The sequence below is a fragment of the Mesoplodon bidens genome (assembly GCF_964165515.1).
Source record: "Mesoplodon bidens genome assembly, chromosome: 6".
In the NCBI taxonomy this organism is placed as follows: Eukaryota; Metazoa; Chordata; class Mammalia; order Artiodactyla; family Ziphiidae; genus Mesoplodon; species Mesoplodon bidens.
In genome coordinates this window covers 89,703,700-89,715,019 of record NC_138162.1, presented here as the reverse complement: position 1 = coordinate 89,715,019, position 11,320 = coordinate 89,703,700, and positions in this window count along the sequence as shown.

Below are 11,320 nucleotides of genomic sequence, written 5' to 3'. Positions count from 1 at the left end.
CTAGCTGAGCATCCGCATCAGTGGCCAGCACCCTGTGGCACTCACCAAAGAAGGCACTGAGAGGGTGGATTTAAAAAAAATAGCATCAGGACTGGATGCCCCAGCCGTGCTACCCTGTCCCTCCACTTGCTGGTCAGTAGGTTCTTCCACTAGCTGGGAGCTGGAGTTGCCAATGGTTAGAACCTTGCCTCTGGTCACGCATCCCTGGAGGCTTTGCTTTCCTATTGCAGGCCTCAGTTGACTTTGCTACTGGCCACCTGTGCCCACTGAAAAGTTCTTTTTAGCCTTGAGCTGTTCTTATTCTCTCCGTGTGTGGCTGCATGTGCACGTGTGTGTGTGTGTCTGTGTGTCTGTGTCTGTTTTTTATCTGTGCTTTCTCTCTGTTGAATGCTGGGATCTTGGTGGTGTTTCATTCAGGAAACCCAGTCTGGCTGACGTCCATGATCCATCTCTCCTGCTTTTGCTCACCCACTGCCTACACTTCCTTCCTCTCGGCATCTGCTTACTCTGTGCCAGGCCTAGGCCCTGGGAGAGGAGTTTGTTGGCAAAATGTGCTGATGGGGAACATGCGTTCAGATGGCAAAGTGGGTTTTTGACACAGCTGGCCGTCTTCAGGTGGGTCACCTGCATTGCCAGAAACACAGGCATGAGTTTGTTCATGAGACTTAAAACAGCTGTTCTGAGTGACTGAGCAAGTGTCAGCTTCACAGGTTTTGGGTAAGTGTCTGCTTTAATCAGCCAGTGGTTTTCTAGTCCAGAAGATCACACCTGGACAGCTTGCCTGAGGGCATCTGAACATTTTTCTTTTCCTATCTGAGTCCTAACCTATTACTCTATGACTCCCAATTAGATCGATAGTAACTGCCATTCTCTTCCCTACTCTTTATTAAAACAGGCCCAGGAACCATGAATTCATACGATATGCCTGCCAGCTTAAGGTCTTAGCAGTCCCAGGATGTTTAAAACATAGTTTAAAATTTCTGACATCAATCCGGTATAATAGAGTAATAGGTGAGAATTGGGTGGTGTATGTGTGTGTGTGTGCATGTGCACGTGCGTGTGTGCCCTGGACCAGAATTAACCACCTACTATTATGCAAGTCACACTTTTGTTGCCTTTCTTCCTTTCTTCTTGGGTTGGTGGGTAGGTCATTGCCTTGGTGGAAACCGAAGATCCTCCCAAAGCCTGAACAACCATGATGTCTACTCCAGGGCCTGCCAAATATCTATGATTTCTTCCAGGAAAATCTGTCATTTAGGTTACAGATATATAAAAATCCTCATATATAACTTTCTAAAGCTACATAGTAATCAACCAGTCCTCATCGTCTAGCTGTGCTTTCTTTCAGTAAGTGTATATTGAGTACTTGCTGCGTCCTCACTATGTGGAGGCTGTGGAGACACAGAGGGGTCAGAGAGACCATAAGGATTCAGTCTGGGGGCTTCCCTGGTGGCTCAGTGGTTGAGAGTCCACCTGCCGATGCAGGGGACACGGGTTCTTGCCCCAGTTTGGGAGGATCCCACGTGCCGCGGAGTGGCTGGGCCTGTGAGCTCTGGCCGCTGAGCCTATGCTGTCCGGAGCCTGTGCTCCGCAACGGGAGAGGCCACAACAGTGAGAGGCCCGCGTACCGCAAAAAAAAAAAAAAAAAAAAAAGGATTCAGTCTGGCAAGTGGATGACAAAGTGCATAATGTTTTGGTATGATGGGGTCTCTGAGAGCAAGGCATGTACTCCCAGACGGTAGGAACGGATGGGCGCGAAGCATTGCTAAGAGTGATGGGAGGTATGAACAGGGAGTGGAGAAGCCATGCTGGCTTCCTTGATGTTTTGTCCAGACCTTTTCTTTTCATGCCTGTTTTCCTGCCCCTCCTGCCCCTTTCCTCTTGCCTGCCTTTCTTCATGTCTTCCTGGCACTGGTGCTTCTCTTCCTCCATCTCGGTCACCGCCGCCTTCTTTATCGTGCTTCTTGTCTCTAAAGTTGCTGCTTCCAGAAGGGTGAAGGGGAATGGAGACTAAAGGAACATGTCTTGCGTTTTCTTCTTGTGCGATTCTGACTGTGAAAGAAGAGAAGGAAATTTAAAACTAGATGTTAGGCTTATTATTATCATTATTATTAAAGCACTTCCCAAGTTCATTGAGGAGGGCGCTCATGCACTAGGATTAAAGGAAAGAAGGTGCACAGGGTTGGGGACAAGAGGTGAGATTTACAGCCCACCTTTTCCTGGGTGCTCCAGGAAAGGATCCTCAAAGAGCGACTCAAGGACAGGACAATTCCGATGTTGAGTTTACAGTGGACACCTTTAAGGTTCAGAAGGCAAATGTGGAAATCGCCTCATCTGCCTAAGGCTGTCTCCTTGTTATTGTACGTCTTGCTTTTCAAACTGGCCTGCAGATGAGTCCCGTGTGCTGTCACTTGTCTTCAGCTGGAGTGTGGGAGAGGCAGCGTGTAGTGTGTTGCTGCCTAAAGTAATCTCTGCACTCATTTTGCACCAGAAGGAACACCAGGGCTTGCTTCCTTTTGGGGAAACAGGCACACCCAGGCTGTCCTTTGTATCACAGGGCACAGGACAAATGGCTACTAAACTAATGGCCAGTGATGAAACAAGGGACTGGGATCCTTTATTTGATAAATGATTCTCATTGCGAGCACGATAAAATATTACCACAGGTTCCAAAGTCAGCCTACTCGGCCAGTGAAACACAGGGGGATTAAAAACAGGAAGGCAAACCTAAAACAAAACAACAATATACAAAGCGATAATAATGTTACTGCTAATTGTCCTCCACGTGAAAATCTGAAAGCTTTACACTACCTTCCTTAAAAGGGAGGATGGGTTTGGTAAATTAAGTGGGATTGGTATAAACCAGGCTGCTTTCTAGTGAATGCTTCGGTAAAGGCATAAACACTCAGTGCATAATAAGGCAGAGGGCTGTAGGGAATAGTCCAATAAATGGAAAAAAGGCTGCTCAGTGAAAACACTTTACAAGTGAATATATATATTTGCTCTAAAAGAGATATCTTAAAGTCTAACAGAGGTACCATTCAGGTGGCAATAGCATCTCCCCCTGGTCCTAGCAGTGAACCAAAATTGGAGGGAATGCAATGTGTGGAAAATTATAAGCACTTTATTCCGACATTAACTAGATTTTCTTGTTCTGTAAACACATGCATGTCTGATGTTCCCACCCAGGCTGTTCATTCTAGGAGGAGTGTGTGCTCTCTCTCACATTAACCATTTGGTCGCTTGATGAAACGCATCACCAATGCCCTTTGTACCCATTTAGCACCTCTGAAAGTCACTACATGGATTTAGTGACGAATGATGATTGATTTTTTTCTTGCCAGCTTAATCGTCACACTTGTGTGGGGCTGATGTAGGCCCAGCTGTGCTTAATTAGCCCACAGGACTTAGAAACCATGTTTTAAATCCAGGCTTGTATTGGAAGAAGTCTTGATGAAGCAGCCTGCTGAGGTGAACCCAGACATGTGGTAGATGCAGTTTTTCATCAGGCCCAAGGAGCATGTTTGGGAAATGGATGTTGCCTGAAAAAGACAGGTTCTCCCTAGACATGGGAAAGCTACTGTTTGTTGTCTTCTAGAACATGGGGTAGAGAGGGAGACAGCTCACTATGAATTTTTTTCTCTGTGGCATGATCTTAACTAATTACTTAGGACAAATGCTTGCTTCAGTCTGGAAGATAGGTGTGTTATATCACATCATTTTATATGACATATTTGGTTTTTTGTATTTTTGGCGAATTTAACCTTCTCTAGTGTCTACCTTAAAATGTGAAACTCTTTATTATTCTTGAAAGTGTTCCATGTCTATAAAGATGTCTTTTAGTCAGAATCCAAAATAAGGAACCAGGCTTCCTCATTCCCTTCCTTCTTTGCTTGGCCAGTGGAAGGCTTCCTACCTTTCTTCCTTCTTTCCTTTCTTCTTTCTGTTTTCCCTTTCTTCCCCTAGACATATCTTCTTTCCTATAATTAGGAAAGTTATTTCTGAATTCAGCCTATTGCCTGTTCAGTTGAGAGGCTTTGTGCTGATGTCTGCTGCATGAGCAGTTGCCCACTAAGCGTAGTCCACATAACCATAATCTCATATTGTACACACAATAGAAAATCACCCAAGTGTCATCACTTCACGTAGCATCTGGCTTGAGTCAAATCTGGACTAATGACATAGGAAAGCTGTGACTCTTGTCAGTACTTCTCTTAACCTAGAAGGCCCAGAGGAACTTTATGAGGGTTGGATTCTCAAGGAGTCTTCTAGGAGTATTTAACAGATATACCTGTAGATATTGTTGGGAATTGTGAAAATATTCTTATGGTTTTTTTTTGCTCAGAATGGTGCTGAGGGGTCAGTTAAACAGACTTAGTCTCATTTCACTGATGAAAAAAACCCAGGTCTAGACTAAATAGTACGTTCACACAAGGGCATAAAAATAACTGAAATATATATATACATACATACATACACACACACACACTCACACACACATATATATATATATATATATATATATTCTTTAGTCAATTATATACAAACTAGAAGGTCTAGTTCCAGTTCTGCCACTAACAAGGCTCTTGACATTAGCAAATCTTACTTCACTATTTTGGGTTTCAGAGGGAGTTGGACTAGATCAGTAGTTCCCAAACTTTAACATGCATCAGAATCACCTGGATTATTTGTTAAATGCTCATTGCGGGGCTCCACCCCCAGAGTTTCTGACTCAGTAGGTTTGGGGTGGAGCCAGAGAATTTGCATTTCTAACAAGTTCCCAGATGTATTCCTTTCCTACTGCTACTCTAACAAATCACCACAAACCTAGTGGCTTAAAACAATGCAAATTTATTATCTTACAGTTCTGGAGGTCAGAAGTTTGAAATGCTTCTCACTGGCCTAAAGTCAAGATGTTGGCAGAGCTATGATCCTTCTGGAAGCTCTGGAGAAGAATCCATTCCTTTGCCTTTTCCAGCTTCTAGAGACTCTCTGCATTCCTTGGCATGTGGACCCTTCTTCCATCTTCAAAGCTGACAGTGTAGAGCCTTCAGATCTCTCTCTGACCTCCTCTGCTGCCTCCCTCTTCCACATTAAAGGGCCCTTGTGATTACATTGGGCCCACCTGGATTAGCAAAGATAATCTCTTTATTTTAAGATCAGCTGATTAGCAAGCTTAATTTCATCTACAGTTTTAATACTCCCTTGCCATGGAACAAAAATATTCCAAGGTTCTGGGACTTAGGACATGGAAATCTTTGGGGGCCATTATTCTGTCTACTACATCAAGGATCACTCACTGAGAACTGTTGGACTACAGAATTATTCCATTTTATTCAGCTCAAAATTCTGATTCTAAGACAGCTAAGCAGAATTGTTCTCACTTCTCTGAAAATGGATTCATTGCTTACCTGTTTTTATATTAATTCTTTCCACTGTTTGAGCTTCATTACAAAAATAATTTGCTCCAGAGTTAAATTGCTCCTCCAGTGAAAGCCATTTATTCCCTCGGCTACAACAGGAATAGTCCCAGTAAAGGGCTATCTCCATGAGGCTTTCCATGAGTGCGGTTCTGGCTCAGTGGTGAGGTAACATGAGGTCTGAGGCTGGGAAGGTCTGTATTCTCCAGGTTCACATCAAATAGTCTGTCTCAAGTTTATTTTGTGGTTTCAGGTTATCTACTTTTATCATTCTTGAAGAGTTAGGAGTTTTCCTAGCATTACCTAACTGCAAGCAAGAAGGCCCTGAGAAGGCAGAGAATGTTATAAAAGGCTTCAGTTTCTATCCTCTGGGCTTAAGTTAGTTATTGGTGAGACAAGGCTTTGGGTCAAGTCTCCTAAGAACCACTGGGAGTTGCTATGGGAACTGCTCTGTTGTCTACTTTTCCTTGATTCCTCCCTCTTCATCATTTTGAATCTGAGCAAACAAATCTGTCTGACAGTATCTCAAATGCGTATCTTGGATCTGGAAACGGATAAAGTAAGTCTCACTTTTTCCCTTTCCCTCCCTTAATCTCATCACTTATTTGCATTTAAATCTGAGTGAATCTAAACTTCCCTTTGCAGTGGAAACACTCCTTGTGTGGTAATCTGTATTTATAGTGAATTAATAAAGCTTGGTTTCATTTAGAAGTCATTGTATTATAAGCTACTCTATGAGAATCTGCTCTCTTCTGGGCAAAGCCTTCCTGTGGCCATTTTTTTTTTTCTTCTTTTAGCTCCTTTTCATCATCTTCCTGTAGTCACATCTTTCCCCTTTGCGGCAATTTGCTCTGAATTTCATATTGTCTTTAATTTAACATGGACTTAAGCATTTTATAGGGGAATGCTTTAAGGTCTCTGACAACAGAATAGTGAGGAACATTTCTGTTGGTATTTAAATAACAGTATGTTTGCTGGGCTTTATCTTCCTAACCTAACATGTAATTTTACTGACATGCATTAAAAGGAACTCTGCCAGCTTTGGAATCTTTTCTTTTGAATCCACTAATTACCTTTATTTAAATTGGTAAGTCCCCTACTGCTCTAGAAGATTTGAGGTATCTTATTAGACATGCACATTTTCAAAACTTTCAAAAAAATGTATGCACATATACATCTATTTATACAAAATCTAGGTTAGTGTAATTAATATAATTGAGCATTACATGTGATTTTGAGTTTCATGACAATGAAAGTACAAAGGGAAACTCAATTCACTATAATTTTCATCTGGAAATATGTTAGCTTAGCATTTCGTCAGGTGAGCCAATTTTTTAGATATTATATATTTAAAAAATATTTTCAGGGATATAAATATCCAAATGCTAATATTCAGGATGTTTATTACAGTATCGTTTATACCAGCAAAGAAGTAACTAGAAGTAAACATTGAGGAAGAGTGGTAGAGTGATATTCCACACAACTATTACAAACAGTGATATGTGTTCATATAGTAGAATCTTAAGACGGCATAAAAAAACATATTGAAAATGACTGCTTTTCATTATGTGAAAATGTTTATGATGATACTCCTAGAATATGAATATACACTCTATAACAAAATATCAGTGGTATGTTTATTTGAAGGGTGGAAGTATAGATCACTTTTATTTGCTTGCATTTTTTCCACTATCTGTATTTTTGTATGTAAACGTGTATTGCTTTCCAGATTTTTTTAATTAAAAAAATAATTTTCTCCATAGGCCTTTAGAACAAGAGATGTTTGACAGCCTTAAGCAATATATGATACCTTAAACAATGGTTTTACTGAGAAACAGAACCATTCTTCCTGAAATTTATCAAAATCTGATGGCATAACTTAGTGAAGGCATTTCTTTGCATCGTGAAGCAAGGTGGTGGCAATCCAGTGAGCACTGGACTGATGACTTCAAGTGACTCAATAGATATGCAAACAAATTCAAGCAGTGCTTCTTGAATTTTAGCATCCACACGAAATATCTGGAGATCTTGTTAAAGTGCAGATTCTGGTTCGGTAGGTCTGAGATGGTGCCTGAGATTCTGCAATCCCAACATGCTGATGATCCATACATGCTTTGCATAGTAAGGACTTAGTTCACCTAAGGAACCAGGTGGAACTTACTGGTTCCCACCACAGGCTCTCCATCAGGGTCACCTACAGAACTTTAAAAAGTACAGATTTCAGGGCCCACCTTAGATCTGGAGGTGGAACTTAGGGATAAGTATCTTATAAAACCTCCCCAGTGATTTGGATAAAGTTGGTTCAGGACAGGGTGTGTGTGAGGTTCATTTCCTGGGACAGTCTTATCTGTCACTCATTCCAGTGGTGGTTTTGACAGGAGCAGCACAAAAGCCTGCCTGGAGTGTGGCCTGTCTTGCCCTGTGTAGGAATTCGCTCCTGACATTGAGGAGACATTGAGGTAGCAAGCTTGTCCATGTCACTCGAAGGAGGAAGCCAGGTTGATATTGCCACCCTCTCTCTGCCCTTTGTGGGCCACTGTGGTTGTTTCTAGAAGGAAGGTATTAATTTTCCATAATTTAGGTTTGCTCAAATATAATATATAAATATATTGCTAACTGCATAATATTATCTAACTCTGTCAATGAGTTTATCTAGAAACATACTCAACAAACATGTCATTGAAACAGAGTCATTATTTTGTAATTTTGTTTCTCCCATGTTTAACTTCTTATATAAAAAATCACATAGGTGATACTGCAGCTGTCTATTCAGAGTGGACAGATTAATTATATTTGCATGAAGTCCATGTCGGACTCTAATTGAGAAATATACTGAGCAAATGCCCACATGGACTCACTACATAAGGTTTTCCTGGAAACTGAAAAACGTATGAGCTGCCAAGGAGGTCAGTGTCCTTCGGGATGTCTAGTGCATGCAGAAAGCGACGTGTGACAGGACAGAACACGTCAGTTTATCCTCTGCTAGGTCTGAGCCAGCAACTCATATATGCCAGCCTGTTACTCAGAACTATGCTCGTGCTACTGGTATCTACATATGCTTGTATTTGAGAGCAGTAAAGCCCTGGCTTTTGAGTTTTAATAAGGCATACCTAATTTCCACATAAAAATTGAAGGTTAGCCATGCTAGCATGTGGTGGACAATTTCCATCTCAAGTGCAAATTTACTTTCCACAGACATTGCTTTCCAGCAGGTTTCTGAGAAGCCCACGTAACTGGGGTGTGTAGGACAGTTAATGAACAATTCTTTGATTAATAGATTAACTGCGACTTTGTAACAAGCAAACCAGTGACTCTTACCAGAATACATCCTGAGTGTCAGATTTTATTTTCCTGTTACCAGAGTTAGACTTTGTGCTGCAAAAGGCAGTATGACCCGGCCCCCTACGCTAAGTCCCCTCTATGGTGAATCAAGCCTTGATTTCTCTGAGATGCTCTTTGTATTATAATCCCTATTATGATAACCTGCTGAGCTAGTGGGTTGCATAAACGCACAGAACCGCTGTCCAGGAGTGATTACAAGATGAATAATTTTACCTCTTGACAAAGGAGAAGAGTTTCTCCATTTTCCCTATCCTTGCTGGCCCTTTCTCCTTGGCTGCACTCTGGGAAGCTCCCTTTCTCCTTTGCCCCTGGCACGAGTAATTATTCCCATCAATATTAAAGAAGAACTGTGAGCTAAAGTTGAGGACCAGAATGATACTGATGAGCATCATTTAGCTTCCCATGTGGAGTCTTTTCAAGTTGATTTTTCTCTTGACTGCAGCGGGCCAGCATATGTGGTTCACCCGGCCACACAGTATTTTCTCTTCGATGGGGACCATTTGTAATCAGGCTGCTGACCTCTCAACATTTCCTTCCTCCCCAGCCTCTGCTGTCCACTCTTCTTGGTCCTCTTCTCTTCCTACTTCCTGATTCTTCTTCCTCTTCCTCCTCCTCTGGCTACAGATAGAAGCAGGAGCCTGGCTCCTCCAGGGTCAAACACATAATGTCCTGGCTTACCTCCTGTTTGATTCCAGCCCCGTCCCTGGGGGGATACAGTGTTATTGTTGTGGCCCAGTCTTGTAGCACCACAGGCTAATGGATCTGTTCAGCCTTCAGAGCATCCTGCGACCTGTCGATATGAAATTCTAGCAATTACTGAAGTGGGAAGGCTGGGAAGTGGCTAAAAAACATTCCCTATTGATCACCCTAGAGTATGATGAACTTGTTTAAGAAAAATTGATCTGACACATTGATTTTTTTTTTATCAGAGGATCTTATGAATGCAATTTAAGTCATAATATTTCTTGCCTTGCAGTGTTTTCTTCACGAGGAGAATCTGTGAGGCAAACCAGCCAATGAGAGATACTGAGAACAGTTCCAAAGCATCCTACCCCTTGCCTGCTCAGTCATTTTAGAAAATGTTTTTGTATTATACCAGTTTTTAAATGTGAGGTCTCCTCTCCTCCACGCTTTTGTGTTTTTTAACCCTCTCGTAAACCTTCCTTACTAAAACTCTCTCTTCCTTCCAGTCCATCACTTGTCCAGCTCTAAACTCCTAATCAGAGGTTTCTGTTTGAGGAGCAGGCCCTCTGATGTAGCATATGTGTTCTTATTTATTACATGGAGAATAGATTTTGGAAAATGAGAATCTTAATCATGGCCAAAGATAGCCCTGTCTCTGGACATCTCTGAGAACTACTTGGATAGTGATGGTGATAGATTGCAAACCCCAGGGCCATTCACGCTCTGAGCTGTGTCACATCTGCAGCACAAGCTTGGACAGCTGTTGTGTCAGCTAGAACTGCACTGTGCACTTGAAGAGGTGCCCCAAGTCCTCACCTACTTCTAAACATCTCTCCCACGCGTCGCTATGGGCTGGCATTCCCTTCTCTCTCCGTCTAAGCTGGCATTCCCTTGGGGAGTGGATCAGTGGTTTCCAAAAGTGGGTAATCGGCAGTAGCATTCTGGGAACTTCCAAAAATGCAGATTATTGGGTCCCATTCTGGACCTGCTAAAGCACAATCAGGGAGTGGAGTCTGGGAAATTATAATTTAAAAGGCTTCCTAGCTGAGTCCAATTCCAGCCTTTCTTGGGGTCCACTGGATTAGATAACAAAGTTGTGTGAGTGCATGCGTGTGTGTGTTTGTGTGTTTGGTAAAGAAAGAGTTGGATAGAAGTGTAAAAAGAGAATGTTGCCCCAAATTGCAATTTATCCCTTTAGAATTCCTTATTAGCACTTTGAATTTGAATGTACATGTACAGGAATTTGTTGATGAGATGAATCTAGTTGATACTAAGTCCAATAGAAAAGAGATAAAGGACAGAGCCATTTCCAGAGAGGGTTGTACTGAGGGTAGAGGGTAGCACAGAAGACACATTTGGCACACTTTGGTGTTGGGTCCAGGAGAAGGTCTCCTGGCAAAGCTTCAAGCTTGTGTCACAAAGGGAGAAAAGATACCTACGCCTAAAATTTCTGATGGCTCACTCGTAGTAAAGCCCACGCCTAGCTTCTCTGACGTGTGTGGAAGAAACCCATTTCCTTCCAAATTAACAGACTATGTTGAAAGTGGAGAACCATTCCCAGACCTTTCAACACAAGAATTCAGGGGTTGTGTCTTTAATTACCTTGTCAAGCCTCACAGAGAACGTTCTAAAGTAGTTGCACCACAAGAGAAATGCAGGTTGCCTGCATTCCGGAATACATCCAGGAAATCTGTTCCCAAATGATTTTCCATTCCATTATCTCAAAGACCTGGCTTCCAAGGGTGAAATTTTTAAGCAACTTTGCTGCTTGCTTTGTGAGTTTGAATAAGCTGAGAGGTAGGTCAGAAGAATCTTGTGCAAGTTACTTAAACTGGAGATTACTTGGCAAATAACCTAAGTTTCAGTGCAGTCTA